The sequence below is a fragment of the Ctenopharyngodon idella genome, chromosome 8 (genome assembly GCF_019924925.1).
Source record: "Ctenopharyngodon idella isolate HZGC_01 chromosome 8, HZGC01, whole genome shotgun sequence".
In the NCBI taxonomy this organism is placed as follows: domain Eukaryota; kingdom Metazoa; phylum Chordata; class Actinopteri; order Cypriniformes; family Xenocyprididae; genus Ctenopharyngodon; species Ctenopharyngodon idella.
This window is the reverse complement of record NC_067227.1, coordinates 8320448-8340070: the sequence shown is the minus strand read 5'-3', so window position 1 is coordinate 8340070 and position 19623 is coordinate 8320448. Positions and strand designations below refer to the sequence as shown.

Sequence of the window (19623 nt, the reverse complement as noted above, 5' to 3'; positions counted from 1 at the left end):
AGCTTTTTTCCCTAAATTTAGTTCAGAGTCATTTTAAAAGGAAAGACCTACACAAAATACAAAAACAGGAAAAGACAGACCAAAACTCTAGGTTTAAAACAGCACCCTCTAGTGTTTACACTGGGTATGCTGCAACACCAACATGACTGAGCTAAAGAGAAGCACTTATTCTTACATTAGGAATGCTTCATTTGTAGTCATCTAAAGGGGCACTTTGAATGTAAGGGATCTGAGAAAAAAAAAGTGGACACAGAGGAGACAGTCAGCAAATATTTACCCCAACTTGATAGCACTTTCTACTTTGATTGAGAAGAAAGATGCTGAAGTTAGAGTAGATATCAAATGATTCTCAGTCAAAGGGGCAATGAAAGGAAAATTGGCTGCTGAGTTGGATTCAAAAGAGTGTCCAAATATTGTTAGAACTTAAAAGGTACAAGTTGGAGGGAGAGGTAAGAAGCAAAGACCTACACTAAATACAAAAACAGAGAGTAGCAGGCCAAGCCTCCAGGTAAAACAGCACCCTCTAGTGTTTACACTGGATTTGCTTTTGTTGTGATGGCAACGGAAGAAGCACAGGACGAAAAGTGGACACATGGGAGCCAGTCGGAAAATATTTACCCCAACTTGATAGCACTTTCTACTTTGATTGAAAAGAAAGATGCTAAAGTTAGAGTAGATATCAACTGATTTTCAGTCAGGAGGGCAAGGAAATGAAACATGGCTACAAAGGATGCAACATAGTGTCCACATGTTGCTCAAAGTTGTTAGCACTTAAAAGTTGAAGGGAGGGATATAAGGGTGCAGCCATATTAGGTCCACTGAAAAATGAAATTCCATAGAAAAGAGGTTGAGTTTTGCCTGTAGCTTACTTCCTCATTAAAACTACCCCAAAGAGAAGCACTTATGAACACAGGACCAATCAATGCTCCCATTTGAAGTAATCTTAATGTGTTGAACTCTGTGTTTAATTGACCATTGCATGGAGAACGCAGTGTTGAGTTCCAGAAGTCTCCTGAAGCACTGATCACTTGAAACTACCCCAACAAATAGCACTTACCAAATACAACAGACGAGTCAGTGCCATTGTGAGGGTACCGATAGTGACAGTAGAAGCAGCTGAAAATCTTGTCCAGTGTATAGCCTGAAACTCGGTAGGATGGGACGAGTCAGAGATGTTGCCTGTATTTAGGAAGAGCTGGTCTGAGCCATGTGGTTTACCAGCACCCAATATAAGGGTGTCCATGCTCCCTTGGCTATGCCATGGTCGTTGACACTCGGCTTTTCTGTGAAGCCAATCAAGTTTTGATTGCCGTGTTAACATCTTTGGAACGACTCAGCATTTTTCAGCATGGGTGGACTTTTTACACATTTAAAGCACTTCATGCAAATGCAACAATTATGAGCTTTTTTCCCTAAATTTAGTTCAGAGTCATTTTAAAAGGAAAGACCTACACAAAATACAAAAACAGGAAAAGACAGACCAAAACTCTAGGTTTAAAACAGCACCCTCTAGTGTTTACACTGGGTATGCTGCAACACCAACATGACTGAGCTAAAGAGAAGCACTTATTCTTACATTAGGAATGCTTCATTTGTAGTCATCTAAAGGGGCACTTTGAATGTAAGGGATCTGAGAAAAAAAAAAGTGGACACAGAGGAGACAGTCAGCAAATATTTACCCCAACTTGATAGCACTTTCTACTTTGATTGAGAAGAAAGATGCTGAAGTTAGAGTAGATATCAAATGATTCTCAGTCAAAGGGGCAATGAAAGGAAAATTGGCTGCTGAGTTGGATTCAAAAGAGTGTCCAAATATTGTTAGAACTTAAAAGGTACAAGTTGGAGGGAGAGGTAAGAAGCAAAGACCTACACTAAATACAAAAACAGAGAGTAGCAGGCCAAGCCTCCAGGTAAAACAGCACCCTCTAGTGTTTACACTGGATTTGCTTTTGTTGTGATGGCAACGGAAGAAGCACAGGACGAAAAGTGGACACATGGGAGCCAGTCGGAAAATATTTACCCCAACTTGATAGCACTTTCTACTTTGGTTGAAAAGAAAGATGCTAAAGTTAGAGTAGATATCAACTGATTTTCAGTCAGGAGGGCAAGGAAATGAAACATGGCTACAAAGGATGCAACATAGTGTCCACATGTTGCTCAAAGTTGTTAGCACTTAAAAGTTGAAGGGAGGGATATAAGGGTGCAGCCATATTAGGTCCACTGAAAAATGAAATTCCATAGAAAAGAGGTTGAGTTTTGCCTGTAGCTTACTTCCTCATTAAAACTACCCCAAAGAGAAGCACTTATGAACACAGGACCAATCAATGCTCCCATTTGAAGTAATCTTAATGTGTTGAACTCTGTGTTTAATTGACCATTGCATGGAGAACGCAGTGTTGAGTTCCAGAAGTCTCCTGAAGCACTGATCACTTGAAACTACCCCAACAAATAGCACTTACCAAATACAACAGACGAGTCAGTGCCATTGTGAGGGTACTGATAGTGACATTAGAAGCAGCTGAAAATCTTGTCCAGTGTATAGCCTGAAACTCGGTAGGATGGGACGAGTCAGAGATGTTGCCTGTATTTAGGAAGAGCTGGTCTGAGCCATGTGGTTTACCAGCACCCAATATAAGGGTGTCCATGCTCCCTTGGCTATGCCATGGTCGTTGACACTCTGCTTTTCTGTGAAGCCAATCAAGTTTTGATTGCCGTGTTAACATCTTTGGAACGACTCAGCATTTTTCAGCATGGGTGGACTTTTTACACATTTAAAGCACTTCATGCAAATGCAACAATTATGAGCTTTTTTCCCTAAATTTAGTTCAGAGTCATTTTAAAAGGAAAGACCTACACAAAATACAAAAACAGGAAAAGACAGACCAAAACTCTAGGTTTAAAACAGCACCCTCTAGTGTTTACACTGGGTATGCTGCAACACCAACATGACTGAGCTAAAGAGAAGCACTTATTCTTACATTAGGAATGCTTCATTTGTAGTCATCTAAAGGGGCACTTTGAATGTAAGGGATCTGAGAAAAAAAAAGTGGACACAGAGGAGACAGTCAGCAAATATTTACCCCAACTTGATAGCACTTTCTACTTTGATTGAGAAGAAAGATGCTGAAGTTAGAGTAGATATCAAATGATTCTCAGTCAAAGGGGCAATGAAAGGAAAATTGGCTGCTGAGTTGGATTCAAAAGAGTGTCCAAATATTGTTAGAACTTAAAAGGTACAAGTTGGAGGGAGAGGTAAGAAGCAAAGACCTACACTAAATACAAAAACAGAGAGTAGCAGGCCAAGCCTCCAGGTAAAACAGCACCCTCTAGTGTTTACACTGGATTTGCTTTTGTTGTGATGGCAACGGAAGAAGCACAGGACGAAAAGTGGACACATGGGAGCCAGTCGGAAAATATTTACCCCAACTTGATAGCACTTTCTACTTTGATTGAAAAGAAAGATGCTAAAGTTAGAGTAGATATCAACTGATTTTCAGTCAGGAGGGCAAGGAAATGAAACATGGCTACAAAGGATGCAACATAGTGTCCACATGTTGCTCAAAGTTGTTAGCACTTAAAAGTTGAAGGGAGGGATATAAGGGTGCAGCCATATTAGGTCCACTGAAAAATGAAATTCCATAGAAAAGAGGTTGAGTTTTGCCTGTAGCTTACTTCCTCATTAAAACTACCCCAAAGAGAAGCACTTATGAACACAGGACCAATCAATGCTCCCATTTGAAGTAATCTTAATGTGTTGAACTCTGTGTTTAATTGACCATTGCATGGAGAACGCAGTGTTGAGTTCCAGAAGTCTCCTGAAGCACTGATCACTTGAAACTACCCCAACAAATAGCACTTACCAAATACAACAGACGAGTCAGTGCCATTGTGAGGGTACCGATAGTGACAGTAGAAGCAGCTGAAAATCTTGTCCAGTGTATAGCCTGAAACTCGGTAGGATGGGACGAGTCAGAGATGTTGCCTGTATTTAGGAAGAGCTGGTCTGAGCCATGTGGTTTACCAGCACCCAATATAAGGGTGTCCATGCTCCCTTGGCTATGCCATGGTCGTTGACACTCTGCTTTTCTGTGAAGCCAATCAAGTTTTGATTGCCGTGTTAACATCTTTGGAACGACTCAGCATTTTTCAGCATGGGTGGACTTTTTACACATTTAAAGCACTTCATGCAAATGCAACAATTATGAGCTTTTTTCCCTAAATTTAGTTCAGAGTCATTTTAAAAGGAAAGACCTACACAAAATACAAAAACAGGAAAAGACAGACCAAAACTCTAGGTTTAAAACAGCACCCTCTAGTGTTTACACTGGGTATGCTGCAACACCAACATGACTGAGCTAAAGAGAAGCACTTATTCTTACATTAGGAATGCTTCATTTGTAGTCATCTAAAGGGGCACTTTGAATGTAAGGGATCTGAGAAAAAAAAAGTGGACACAGAGGAGACAGTCAGCAAATATTTACCCCAACTTGATAGCACTTTCTACTTTGATTGAGAAGAAAGATGCTGAAGTTAGAGTAGATATCAAATGATTCTCAGTCAAAGGGGCAATGAAAGGAAAATTGGCTGCTGAGTTGGATTCAAAAGAGTGTCCAAATATTGTTAGAACTTAAAAGGTACAAGTTGGAGGGAGAGGTAAGAAGCAAAGACCTACACTAAATACAAAAACAGAGAGTAGCAGGCCAAGCCTCCAGGTAAAACAGCACCCTCTAGTGTTTACACTGGATTTGCTTTTGTTGTGATGGCAACGGAAGAAGCACAGGACGAAAAGTGGACACATGGGAGCCAGTCGGAAAATATTTACCCCAACTTGATAGCACTTTCTACTTTGGTTGAAAAGAAAGATGCTAAAGTTAGAGTAGATATCAACTGATTTTCAGTCAGGAGGGCAAGGAAATGAAACATGGCTACAAAGGATGCAACATAGTGTCCACATGTTGCTCAAAGTTGTTAGCACTTAAAAGTTGAAGGGAGGGATATAAGGGTGCAGCCATATTAGGTCCACTGAAAAATGAAATTCCATAGAAAAGAGGTTGAGTTTTGCCTGTAGCTTACTTCCTCATTAAAACTACCCCAAAGAGAAGCACTTATGAACACAGGACCAATCAATGCTCCCATTTGAAGTAATCTTAATGTGTTGAACTCTGTGTTTAATTGACCATTGCATGGAGAACGCAGTGTTGAGTTCCAGAAGTCTCCTGAAGCACTGATCACTTGAAACTACCCCAACAAATAGCACTTACCAAATACAACAGACGAGTCAGTGCCATTGTGAGGGTACCGATAGTGACAGTAGAAGCAGCTGAAAATCTTGTCCAGTGTATAGCCTGAAACTCGGTAGGATGGGACGAGTCAGAGATGTTGCCTGTATTTAGGAAGAGCTGGTCTGAGCCATGTGGTTTACCAGCACCCAATATAAGGGTGTCCATGCTCCCTTGGCTATGCCATGGTCGTTGACACTCGGCTTTTCTTTGAAGCCAATCAAGTTTTGATTGCCGTGTTAACATCTTTGGAACGACTCAGCATTTTTCAGCATGGGTGGACTTTTTACACATTTAAAGCACTTCATGCAAATGCAACAATTATGAGCTTTTTTCCCTAAATTTAGTTCAGAGTCATTTTAAAAGGAAAGACCTACACAAAATACAAAAACAGGAAAAGACAGACCAAAACTCTAGGTTTAAAACAGCACCCTCTAGTGTTTACACTGGGTATGCTGCAACACCAACATGACTGAGCTAAAGAGAAGCACTTATTCTTACATTAGGAATGCTTCATTTGTAGTCATCTAAAGGGGCACTTTGAATGTAAGGGATCTGAGAAAAAAAAAGTGGACACAGAGGAGACAGTCAGCAAATATTTACCCCAACTTGATAGCACTTTCTACTTTGATTGAGAAGAAAGATGCTGAAGTTAGAGTAGATATCAAATGATTCTCAGTCAAAGGGGCAATGAAAGGAAAATTGGCTGCTGAGTTGGATTCAAAAGAGTGTCCAAATATTGTTAGAACTTAAAAGGTACAAGTTGGAGGGAGAGGTAAGAAGCAAAGACCTACACTAAATACAAAAACAGAGAGTAGCAGGCCAAGCCTCCAGGTAAAACAGCACCCTCTAGTGTTTACACTGGATTTGCTTTTGTTGTGATGGCAACGGAAGAAGCACAGGACGAAAAGTGGACACATGGGAGCCAGTCGGAAAATATTTACCCCAACTTGATAGCACTTTCTACTTTGATTGAAAAGAAAGATGCTAAAGTTAGAGTAGATATCAACTGATTTTCAGTCAGGAGGGCAAGGAAATGAAACATGGCTACAAAGGATGCAACATAGTGTCCACATGTTGCTCAAAGTTGTTAGCACTTAAAAGTTGAAGGGAGGGATATAAGGGTGCAGCCATATTAGGTCCACTGAAAAATGAAATTCCATAGAAAAGAGGTTGAGTTTTGCCTGTAGCTTACTTCCTCATTAAAACTACCCCAAAGAGAAGCACTTATGAACACAGGACCAATCAATGCTCCCATTTGAAGTAATCTTAATGTGTTGAACTCTGTGTTTAATTGACCATTGCATGGAGAACGCAGTGTTGAGTTCCAGAAGTCTCCTGAAGCACTGATCACTTGAAACTACCCCAACAAATAGCACTTACCAAATACAACAGACGAGTCAGTGCCATTGTGAGGGTACCGATAGTGACAGTAGAAGCAGCTGAAAATCTTGTCCAGTGTATAGCCTGAAACTCGGTAGGATGGGACGAGTCAGAGATGTTGCCTGTATTTAGGAAGAGCTGGTCTGAGCCATGTGGTTTACCAGCACCCAATATAAGGGTGTCCATGCTCCCTTGGCTATGCCATGGTCGTTGACACTCGGCTTTTCTGTGAAGCCAATCAAGTTTTGATTGCCGTGTTAACATCTTTGGAACGACTCAGCATTTTTCAGCATGGGTGGACTTTTTACACATTTAAAGCACTTCATGCAAATGCAACAATTATGAGCTTTTTTCCCTAAATTTAGTTCAGAGTCATTTTAAAAGGAAAGACCTACACAAAATACAAAAACAGGAAAAGACAGACCAAAACTCTAGGTTTAAAACAGCACCCTCTAGTGTTTACACTGGGTATGCTGCAACACCAACATGACTGAGCTAAAGAGAAGCACTTATTCTTACATTAGGAATGCTTCATTTGTAGTCATCTAAAGGGGCACTTTGAATGTAAGGGATCTGAGAAAAAAAAAGTGGACACAGAGGAGACAGTCAGCAAATATTTACCCCAACTTGATAGCACTTTCTACTTTGATTGAGAAGAAAGATGCTGAAGTTAGAGTAGATATCAAATGATTCTCAGTCAAAGGGGCAATGAAAGGAAAATTGGCTGCTGAGTTGGATTCAAAAGAGTGTCCAAATATTGTTAGAACTTAAAAGGTACAAGTTGGAGGGAGAGGTAAGAAGCAAAGACCTACACTAAATACAAAAACAGAGAGTAGCAGGCCAAGCCTCCAGGTAAAACAGCACCCTCTAGTGTTTACACTGGATTTGCTTTTGTTGTGATGGCAACGGAAGAAGCACAGGACGAAAAGTGGACACATGGGAGCCAGTCGGAAAATATTTACCCCAACTTGATAGCACTTTCTACTTTGGTTGAAAAGAAAGATGCTAAAGTTAGAGTAGATATCAACTGATTTTCAGTCAGGAGGGCAAGGAAATGAAACATGGCTACAAAGGATGCAACATAGTGTCCACATGTTGCTCAAAGTTGTTAGCACTTAAAAGTTGAAGGGAGGGATATAAGGGTGCAGCCATATTAGGTCCACTGAAAAATGAAATTCCATAGAAAAGAGGTTGAGTTTTGCCTGTAGCTTACTTCCTCATTAAAACTACCCCAAAGAGAAGCACTTATGAACACAGGACCAATCAATGCTCCCATTTGAAGTAATCTTAATGTGTTGAACTCTGTGTTTAATTGACCATTGCATGGAGAACGCAGTGTTGAGTTCCAGAAGTCTCCTGAAGCACTGATCACTTGAAACTACCCCAACAAATAGCACTTACCAAATACAACAGACGAGTCAGTGCCATTGTGAGGGTACCGATAGTGACAGTAGAAGCAGCTGAAAATCTTGTCCAGTGTATAGCCTGAAACTCGGTAGGATGGGACGAGTCAGAGATGTTGCCTGTATTTAGGAAGAGCTGGTCTGAGCCATGTGGTTTACCAGCACCCAATATAAGGGTGTCCATGCTCCCTTGGCTATGCCATGGTCGTTGACACTCGGCTTTTCTTTGAAGCCAATCAAGTTTTGATTGCCGTGTTAACATCTTTGGAACGACTCAGCATTTTTCAGCATGGGTGGACTTTTTACACATTTAAAGCACTTCATGCAAATGCAACAATTATGAGCTTTTTTCCCTAAATTTAGTTCAGAGTCATTTTAAAAGGAAAGACCTACACAAAATACAAAAACAGGAAAAGACAGACCAAAACTCTAGGTTTAAAACAGCACCCTCTAGTGTTTACACTGGGTATGCTGCAACACCAACATGACTGAGCTAAAGAGAAGCACTTATTCTTACATTAGGAATGCTTCATTTGTAGTCATCTAAAGGGGCACTTTGAATGTAAGGGATCTGAGAAAAAAAAAGTGGACACAGAGGAGACAGTCAGCAAATATTTACCCCAACTTGATAGCACTTTCTACTTTGATTGAGAAGAAAGATGCTGAAGTTAGAGTAGATATCAAATGATTCTCAGTCAAAGGGGCAATGAAAGGAAAATTGGCTGCTGAGTTGGATTCAAAAGAGTGTCCAAATATTGTTAGAACTTAAAAGGTACAAGTTGGAGGGAGAGGTAAGAAGCAAAGACCTACACTAAATACAAAAACAGAGAGTAGCAGGCCAAGCCTCCAGGTAAAACAGCACCCTCTAGTGTTTACACTGGATTTGCTTTTGTTGTGATGGCAACGGAAGAAGCACAGGACGAAAAGTGGACACATGGGAGCCAGTCGGAAAATATTTACCCCAACTTGATAGCACTTTCTACTTTGGTTGAAAAGAAAGATGCTAAAGTTAGAGTAGATATCAACTGATTTTCAGTCAGGAGGGCAAGGAAATGAAACATGGCTACAAAGGATGCAACATAGTGTCCACATGTTGCTCAAAGTTGTTAGCACTTAAAAGTTGAAGGGAGGGATATAAGGGTGCAGCCATATTAGGTCCACTGAAAAATGAAATTCCATAGAAAAGAGGTTGAGTTTTGCCTGTAGCTTACTTCCTCATTAAAACTACCCCAAAGAGAAGCACTTATGAACACAGGACCAATCAATGCTCCCATTTGAAGTAATCTTAATGTGTTGAACTCTGTGTTTAATTGACCATTGCATGGAGAACGCAGTGTTGAGTTCCAGAAGTCTCCTGAAGCACTGATCACTTGAAACTACCCCAACAAATAGCACTTACCAAATACAACAGACGAGTCAGTGCCATTGTGAGGGTACCGATAGTGACAGTAGAAGCAGCTGAAAATCTTGTCCAGTGTATAGCCTGAAACTCGGTAGGATGGGACGAGTCAGAGATGTTGCCTGTATTTAGGAAGAGCTGGTCTGAGCCATGTGGTTTACCAGCACCCAATATAAGGGTGTCCATGCTCCCTTGGCTATGCCATGGTCGTTGACACTCGGCTTTTCTTTGAAGCCAATCAAGTTTTGATTGCCGTGTTAACATCTTTGGAACGACTCAGCATTTTTCAGCATGGGTGGACTTTTTACACATTTAAAGCACTTCATGCAAATGCAACAATTATGAGCTTTTTTCCCTAAATTTAGTTCAGAGTCATTTTAAAAGGAAAGACCTACACAAAATACAAAAACAGGAAAAGACAGACCAAAACTCTAGGTTTAAAACAGCACCCTCTAGTGTTTACACTGGGTATGCTGCAACACCAACATGACTGAGCTAAAGAGAAGCACTTATTCTTACATTAGGAATGCTTCATTTGTAGTCATCTAAAGGGGCACTTTGAATGTAAGGGATCTGAGAAAAAAAAAGTGGACACAGAGGAGACAGTCAGCAAATATTTACCCCAACTTGATAGCACTTTCTACTTTGATTGAGAAGAAAGATGCTGAAGTTAGAGTAGATATCAAATGATTCTCAGTCAAAGGGGCAATGAAAGGAAAATTGGCTGCTGAGTTGGATTCAAAAGAGTGTCCAAATATTGTTAGAACTTAAAAGGTACAAGTTGGAGGGAGAGGTAAGAAGCAAAGACCTACACTAAATACAAAAACAGAGAGTAGCAGGCCAAGCCTCCAGGTAAAACAGCACCCTCTAGTGTTTACACTGGATTTGCTTTTGTTGTGATGGCAACGGAAGAAGCACAGGACGAAAAGTGGACACATGGGAGCCAGTCGGAAAATATTTACCCCAACTTGATAGCACTTTCTACTTTGATTGAAAAGAAAGATGCTAAAGTTAGAGTAGATATCAACTGATTTTCAGTCAGGAGGGCAAGGAAATGAAACATGGCTACAAAGGATGCAACATAGTGTCCACATGTTGCTCAAAGTTGTTAGCACTTAAAAGTTGAAGGGAGGGATATAAGGGTGCAGCCATATTAGGTCCACTGAAAAATGAAATTCCATAGAAAAGAGGTTGAGTTTTGCCTGTAGCTTACTTCCTCATTAAAACTACCCCAAAGAGAAGCACTTATGAACACAGGACCAATCAATGCTCCCATTTGAAGTAATCTTAATGTGTTGAACTCTGTGTTTAATTGACCATTGCATGGAGAACGCAGTGTTGAGTTCCAGAAGTCTCCTGAAGCACTGATCACTTGAAACTACCCCAACAAATAGCACTTACCAAATACAACAGACGAGTCAGTGCCATTGTGAGGGTACCGATAGTGACAGTAGAAGCAGCTGAAAATCTTGTCCAGTGTATAGCCTGAAACTCGGTAGGATGGGACGAGTCAGAGATGTTGCCTGTATTTAGGAAGAGCTGGTCTGAGCCATGTGGTTTACCAGCACCCAATATAAGGGTGTCCATGCTCCCTTGGCTATGCCATGGTCGTTGACACTCGGCTTTTCTTTGAAGCCAATCAAGTTTTGATTGCCGTGTTAACATCTTTGGAACGACTCAGCATTTTTCAGCATGGGTGGACTTTTTACACATTTAAAGCACTTCATGCAAATGCAACAATTATGAGCTTTTTTCCCTAAATTTAGTTCAGAGTCATTTTAAAAGGAAAGACCTACACAAAATACAAAAACAGGAAAAGACAGACCAAAACTCTAGGTTTAAAACAGCACCCTCTAGTGTTTACACTGGGTATGCTGCAACACCAACATGACTGAGCTAAAGAGAAGCACTTATTCTTACATTAGGAATGCTTCATTTGTAGTCATCTAAAGGGGCACTTTGAATGTAAGGGATCTGAGAAAAAAAAAGTGGACACAGAGGAGACAGTCAGCAAATATTTACCCCAACTTGATAGCACTTTCTACTTTGATTGAGAAGAAAGATGCTGAAGTTAGAGTAGATATCAAATGATTCTCAGTCAAAGGGGCAATGAAAGGAAAATTGGCTGCTGAGTTGGATTCAAAAGAGTGTCCAAATATTGTTAGAACTTAAAAGGTACAAGTTGGAGGGAGAGGTAAGAAGCAAAGACCTACACTAAATACAAAAACAGAGAGTAGCAGGCCAAGCCTCCAGGTAAAACAGCACCCTCTAGTGTTTACACTGGATTTGCTTTTGTTGTGATGGCAACGGAAGAAGCACAGGACGAAAAGTGGACACATGGGAGCCAGTCGGAAAATATTTACCCCAACTTGATAGCACTTTCTACTTTGGTTGAAAAGAAAGATGCTAAAGTTAGAGTAGATATCAACTGATTTTCAGTCAGGAGGGCAAGGAAATGAAACATGGCTACAAAGGATGCAACATAGTGTCCACATGTTGCTCAAAGTTGTTAGCACTTAAAAGTTGAAGGGAGGGATATAAGGGTGCAGCCATATTAGGTCCACTGAAAAATGAAATTCCATAGAAAAGAGGTTGAGTTTTGCCTGTAGCTTACTTCCTCATTAAAACTACCCCAAAGAGAAGCACTTATGAACACAGGACCAATCAATGCTCCCATTTGAAGTAATCTTAATGTGTTGAACTCTGTGTTTAATTGACCATTGCATGGAGAACGCAGTGTTGAGTTCCAGAAGTCTCCTGAAGCACTGATCACTTGAAACTACCCCAACAAATAGCACTTACCAAATACAACAGACGAGTCAGTGCCATTGTGAGGGTACCGATAGTGACAGTAGAAGCAGCTGAAAATCTTGTCCAGTGTATAGCCTGAAACTCGGTAGGATGGGACGAGTCAGAGATGTTGCCTGTATTTAGGAAGAGCTGGTCTGAGCCATGTGGTTTACCAGCACCCAATATAAGGGTGTCCATGCTCCCTTGGCTATGCCATGGTCGTTGACACTCGGCTTTTCTTTGAAGCCAATCAAGTTTTGATTGCCGTGTTAACATCTTTGGAACGACTCAGCATTTTTCAGCATGGGTGGACTTTTTACACATTTAAAGCACTTCATGCAAATGCAACAATTATGAGCTTTTTTCCCTAAATTTAGTTCAGAGTCATTTTAAAAGGAAAGACCTACACAAAATACAAAAACAGGAAAAGACAGACCAAAACTCTAGGTTTAAAACAGCACCCTCTAGTGTTTACACTGGGTATGCTGCAACACCAACATGACTGAGCTAAAGAGAAGCACTTATTCTTACATTAGGAATGCTTCATTTGTAGTCATCTAAAGGGGCACTTTGAATGTAAGGGATCTGAGAAAAAAAAAGTGGACACAGAGGAGACAGTCAGCAAATATTTACCCCAACTTGATAGCACTTTCTACTTTGATTGAGAAGAAAGATGCTGAAGTTAGAGTAGATATCAAATGATTCTCAGTCAAAGGGGCAATGAAAGGAAAATTGGCTGCTGAGTTGGATTCAAAAGAGTGTCCAAATATTGTTAGAACTTAAAAGGTACAAGTTGGAGGGAGAGGTAAGAAGCAAAGACCTACACTAAATACAAAAACAGAGAGTAGCAGGCCAAGCCTCCAGGTAAAACAGCACCCTCTAGTGTTTACACTGGATTTGCTTTTGTTGTGATGGCAACGGAAGAAGCACAGGACGAAAAGTGGACACATGGGAGCCAGTCGGAAAATATTTACCCCAACTTGATAGCACTTTCTACTTTGGTTGAAAAGAAAGATGCTAAAGTTAGAGTAGATATCAACTGATTTTCAGTCAGGAGGGCAAGGAAATGAAACATGGCTACAAAGGATGCAACATAGTGTCCACATGTTGCTCAAAGTTGTTAGCACTTAAAAGTTGAAGGGAGGGATATAAGGGTGCAGCCATATTAGGTCCACTGAAAAATGAAATTCCATAGAAAAGAGGTTGAGTTTTGCCTGTAGCTTACTTCCTCATTAAAACTACCCCAAAGAGAAGCACTTATGAACACAGGACCAATCAATGCTCCCATTTGAAGTAATCTTAATGTGTTGAACTCTGTGTTTAATTGACCATTGCATGGAGAACGCAGTGTTGAGTTCCAGAAGTCTCCTGAAGCACTGATCACTTGAAACTACCCCAACAAATAGCACTTACCAAATACAACAGACGAGTCAGTGCCATTGTGAGGGTACCGATAGTGACAGTAGAAGCAGCTGAAAATCTTGTCCAGTGTATAGCCTGAAACTCGGTAGGATGGGACGAGTCAGAGATGTTGCCTGTATTTAGGAAGAGCTGGTCTGAGCCATGTGGTTTACCAGCACCCAATATAAGGGTGTCCATGCTCCCTTGGCTATGCCATGGTCGTTGACACTCGGCTTTTCTTTGAAGCCAATCAAGTTTTGATTGCCGTGTTAACATCTTTGGAACGACTCAGCATTTTTCAGCATGGGTGGACTTTTTACACATTTAAAGCACTTCATGCAAATGCAACAATTATGAGCTTTTTTCCCTAAATTTAGTTCAGAGTCATTTTAAAAGGAAAGACCTACACAAAATACAAAAACAGGAAAAGACAGACCAAAACTCTAGGTTTAAAACAGCACCCTCTAGTGTTTACACTGGGTATGCTGCAACACCAACATGACTGAGCTAAAGAGAAGCACTTATTCTTACATTAGGAATGCTTCATTTGTAGTCATCTAAAGGGGCACTTTGAATGTAAGGGATCTGAGAAAAAAAAAGTGGACACAGAGGAGACAGTCAGCAAATATTTACCCCAACTTGATAGCACTTTCTACTTTGATTGAGAAGAAAGATGCTGAAGTTAGAGTAGATATCAAATGATTCTCAGTCAAAGGGGCAATGAAAGGAAAATTGGCTGCTGAGTTGGATTCAAAAGAGTGTCCAAATATTGTTAGAACTTAAAAGGTACAAGTTGGAGGGAGAGGTAAGAAGCAAAGACCTACACTAAATACAAAAACAGAGAGTAGCAGGCCAAGCCTCCAGGTAAAACAGCACCCTCTAGTGTTTACACTGGATTTGCTTTTGTTGTGATGGCAACGGAAGAAGCACAGGACGAAAAGTGGACACATGGGAGCCAGTCGGAAAATATTTACCCCAACTTGATAGCACTTTCTACTTTGGTTGAAAAGAAAGATGCTAAAGTTAGAGTAGATATCAACTGATTTTCAGTCAGGAGGGCAAGGAAATGAAACATGGCTACAAAGGATGCAACATAGTGTCCACATGTTGCTCAAAGTTGTTAGCACTTAAAAGTTGAAGGGAGGGATATAAGGGTGCAGCCATATTAGGTCCACTGAAAAATGAAATTCCATAGAAAAGAGGTTGAGTTTTGCCTGTAGCTTACTTCCTCATTAAAACTACCCCAAAGAGAAGCACTTATGAACACAGGACCAATCAATGCTCCCATTTGAAGTAATCTTAATGTGTTGAACTCTGTGTTTAATTGACCATTGCATGGAGAACGCAGTGTTGAGTTCCAGAAGTCTCCTGAAGCACTGATCACTTGAAACTACCCCAACAAATAGCACTTACCAAATACAACAGACGAGTCAGTGCCATTGTGAGGGTACCGATAGTGACAGTAGAAGCAGCTGAAAATCTTGTCCAGTGTATAGCCTGAAACTCGGTAGGATGGGACGAGTCAGAGATGTTGCCTGTATTTAGGAAGAGCTGGTCTGAGCCATGTGGTTTACCAGCACCCAATATAAGGGTGTCCATGCTCCCTTGGCTATGCCATGGTCGTTGACACTCGGCTTTTCTGTGAAGCCAATCAAGTTTTGATTGCCGTGTTAACATCTTTGGAACGACTCAGCATTTTTCAGCATGGGTGGACTTTTTACACATTTAAAGCACTTCATGCAAATGCAACAATTATGAGCTTTTTTCCCTAAATTTAGTTCAGAGTCATTTTAAAAGGAAAGACCTACACAAAATACAAAAACAGGAAAAGACAGACCAAAACTCTAGGTTTAAAACAGCACCCTCTAGTGTTTACACTGGGTATGCTGCAACACCAACATGACTGAGCTAAAGAGAAGCACTTATTCTTACATTAGGAATGCTTCATTTGTAGTCATCTAAAGGGGCACTTTGAATGTAAGGGATCTGAGAAAAAAAAAGTGGACACAGGGGAGACAGTCAGCAAATATTTACCCCAACTTGATAGCACTTTCTACTTTGTTTGAAAGAAAGATGCTAAAGTTAGAGTAGATATCGGTAACACTTTATTTTGATAGTCCATCTGTTGACACTCTACTAGTTATCAGTACTCATATAGTAGCATGTCAACAGTGCATCAGTTGACATTCAACAACATTGTTTCAACAGACAAGTAACATACATTCAACTAACTGCCTGTAGATTATAAGGCACATTTTAATTTCTAATCTATAGATTTTACAAAAAGTGCATGCTGACTGTCAGTATTTATTTCGCAACAGTTTGTTAACTAGTAGTCAGCTGACTTTCTGTAGATTGTGTTACCATCCTCTAAGTTGTCTACCAACTACTCAAAATCAATCTGTCAGTTGAAAGTCTACAGTCATGTCAACGTATGATCAAGAGCATATTATATCATCCTTACTTAAGGGTCTCAAATGCATCAAATTAATAATTATTTAACCATTTCATTTTTATCAAGATCACTAGTTTATTATCTGTTTATAGTCAGCTAAACATTGGTTGTGCATCTGTTGCTTGTCAACTAGTCTGAAGTTTACGTTCAGAAGATCATTAGTAGACATTCTTAACTAAGCATTTGTAGATATATTTTAGGACTATCCAGTTAAAGTGAAAAACAGTTGATAACAGTTGAAAGTCTATAAGCTATCAACAGAAAACATACAGCCATCCATTAGTTATATGCAAGATATTTACCGTTTAAAATGAGAAGTTAATACCAGACTATGAACTACAATAGAACCAACACTACCGACAGGATATTAGAGAAAGTTGTTTTATTAACAATATATTTATACAAACCCATTGTTCACTAGGGCATCAGGTCTGAACAGTCTAATTATGTTGTATCAAACTTTACTTGAATTAACATTACATAAAACAAAAACAAAACAACAAAATAAAATAAACATGCTGCACTGGCAGCACTACAAATAATCAAACAAGTCTCTACCATGTCATCGTAGGGGCAAAGCAACTTGAGCTTTAAATTATGAAAAACAAAACATATCTACTTACAATCTACTCAAACTTAGCTAACATCCTGTTTCCTACATTCAGTCTTTCTTTGCAGAAAAGGGGATGAGCTGTTTGTTATTTTTCATTTCAATGATCTTTTCTGCCAGTTCACCAGCTATTTTTTTTTTTTTTTTTTTTTTTTTTGACAAAGTTGTGCTAGTTTCAAAAGTGTGTATTTACCCTTGAACTGGTCTAGGACACTTTTGTCTGCTATGTAAATCTCTGCAATCGCTGCCGTGTCTTTCACAGCATTTCTTGAAACGTGAGCCTTCTTGAAGGCTGCGGTCATCCTGAAGCCTTTTTGCACAAGTTTGAGGACACGCAGATATCTTTTCACCACATCTGAAATTGAGGCAACTGAAAAGAAAACAATTTGAATAAATCACCAATGAGTTCTATGTTGTGTCTTGTGTGGTGTCTTAGTTGCAGGGTTAGCCACAGTGTTTCCCAAAAATGTTCTCTTCAAAAGGAAAGTTACAACTTAGATTAAGGTGTGTGTCTTTGATTTAGAACATCTGTTGTATTTTATAGTGTGAGGGCAGTCTGCTAATTAAGGCAAGACTATTTGCTTATTATTGGTTTAAAAATGAGGTAAAAACTAGCCAGCATATTCTTTATATTTAATGATTAATTACAGCTTCACCTCATCCAGCCATAACAAGTAAGTGCATACACAGTCTGTCTTTATTTACTTCATTCAAAACATATGAAAACAAATGTTCAACATCAAGAAAAACAAACAGAACAGTTAAGCTTTTGACATGTTGATTTCATGTCATTCAAAAGAGAGATGATAAGAGTGATGTTGCGGGATAGTGTGCACAATGCCTCAAATCCAGTTAAAAAGCCACTAACCCAGATAGCACACGTAAGTCTGTAAGATGTCTGTTAATGATCTCTTGATCTGGAAAGCATCTGCTGTCTACATGTACGTGTGCTATCAGGTAAGATACAAATGATAACCTAAACACCTAGGCTAATACCTAAATAAGTACAGCATGTCTTAAGAGCCTACCATACCTCGCTCTCCTTTTCTGCCTGACCTCTTCATTTTTTTGTTTTCCTTCTTTCTTTTTTTACTTCTCTTCTTGCCATTTTTCTTTTTATACTTCTTTTTCTTCTTTTCCTCAACCGAAGAGTCAGAGGTAGAGCTGGAGCTGGAGTCATCAGAGCTTGAATCAGTGCTAGTATCAGTGCTGGAGTCCAGCATCATGGCCTGTGGCTCCTCATCTCCAGTGGCCATTATCTCCATGTTCCCATCTGTCAAATGATAAAACAAACACAAATAATGTTTAGAGCGTAACTTACCTCGAACTGGGAATCGAAAATCAAGTCCAATTCCAGAATCGGATACTTAAGTTCAGGAATCAGGTAGTTGTTGTAAAATTCAAGTTCAATTCCATCTATTCCTGGGTGTGCAACATTTTTTTTTTTTTTTTTTTTAGGTGGCGAAAGTGGCTGTTAAAAATGTATTTGTCTTTGAATCATTCATTCAAGAGATTCATTCAAAAACACTGATTCATCCAATAATAAAACAAGTAAATCTTGAGTGAGTCATTGAATCATTCCATTTATAAATTCCATGAGATTTTGTTTAGTTGTCTAATATTTTTCTTTAGAATTGTGAGAGAACTACAACCTTCATTAAAAAAAAAAAAAAAAGTCTCAATTTATCCAGAATTATGCAGCTCTATTTTGCACACAAACAGCTCTTAAATGAGTCCAGTTTTTATGTAGCTGGCTGATATTCAATGATACCCAACACTAAACACCCTCAGCTCTGCACTTATACCCACTGCATAACATTATAGAATGTTTATTATTGTTGATTATTAATGTGGTGGAGATTACATTGTGTCTAAAGAGACATTGCAGAATTATAAATAATGTGTACAAAGTCTCTTATGTTTAATATATACAAAAAGAAAAAAATACAGTAGTGTTCCATTTTCAAGCTGCATTGTGTAGAACTTTACTATAACTATTATAATATTGAAGGCAACCCTTTTTTGTTTCAATTAAACATTATGGACAAAAATCAGCGCCATGTAGTTTTAAATTTAATTATTTTCACATAAACGTGTTTATTTTTTATACATACCTTGTTCTTGTGCAGACTTCTCTTCAAGTTGCTTCTTGAGTAAGCCATTTTCCTCCTCCAGCTCATCCACCCGAGACTGGAGCATCTCAGCCTTCTTCTTCCAGAGAATATGTTGTTTAACAGGCTTGAGACTGTCCATCGTAGCAGCTGCAAAACATGACATGAAAAAATTGTAATACATCAGAAGACCCTCAAGCACAGAGTCAAAAGTCAACAGCTAACGTTATACCTTTTGTCTAGCGTGTTTAGACCAACAAATTAGAGAAAAAATAAGGAATACATTAATCAGTGAATTGAATCACTTTCAATTCTGTCGGACGCATTCTCCCGTGACGCATCGAATTTGTGTTCATTTGCGTCTTTTAATTGACTTTGTATATATTATTGCGTCACGCTAAATATCAGCCTCATGTAAACTACTTTAACATTTATAAACACAACTTACCACTTTTGTTTGTGGAATCTTCTACTTCGCCCTCGGTATTTCCCCTCCGTGCCTTTGCCCGGGTAAAATGCATGGTACCCAGCGCACTGCTCCCATTGCCAGATGGGGGGCGGTGTACTGAATGCTCTGGATCAAACATGTTATGTTGATGCTGAAAAGAAAATTGATAACGATTTTGGTTTACATGCAAGTAATAACAACCAATTTCAAAAAGAAATAAGAACAATGTTTCTCAATGGAGTTAACTCTTACCATCTGGACAACCAAATTTTCAGGGAGTGCGACTTAGCCAATCCGATTGTTGAAGTGCTCGATCACGTGACAACTCTGCCAACACTCAACCG

At 39.5% G+C, this 19623-nt stretch overlaps 1 long non-coding RNA gene across 1 annotated transcript; it reads right to left on the bottom strand.

The window, feature by feature from the left end:
• Positions 1-17783: 17783 nt before the first annotated feature.
• Positions 17784-18973, bottom strand: LOC127517657 (uncharacterized). Its single transcript, XR_007931342.1, has 2 exons — positions 18835-18973; positions 17784-17993 (listed from the first exon to the last, which is right to left on the bottom strand). It is a non-coding gene; the product is annotated as an uncharacterized LOC127517657 (long non-coding RNA).
• Between the last annotated feature and the right edge of the window lie 650 nt (positions 18974-19623).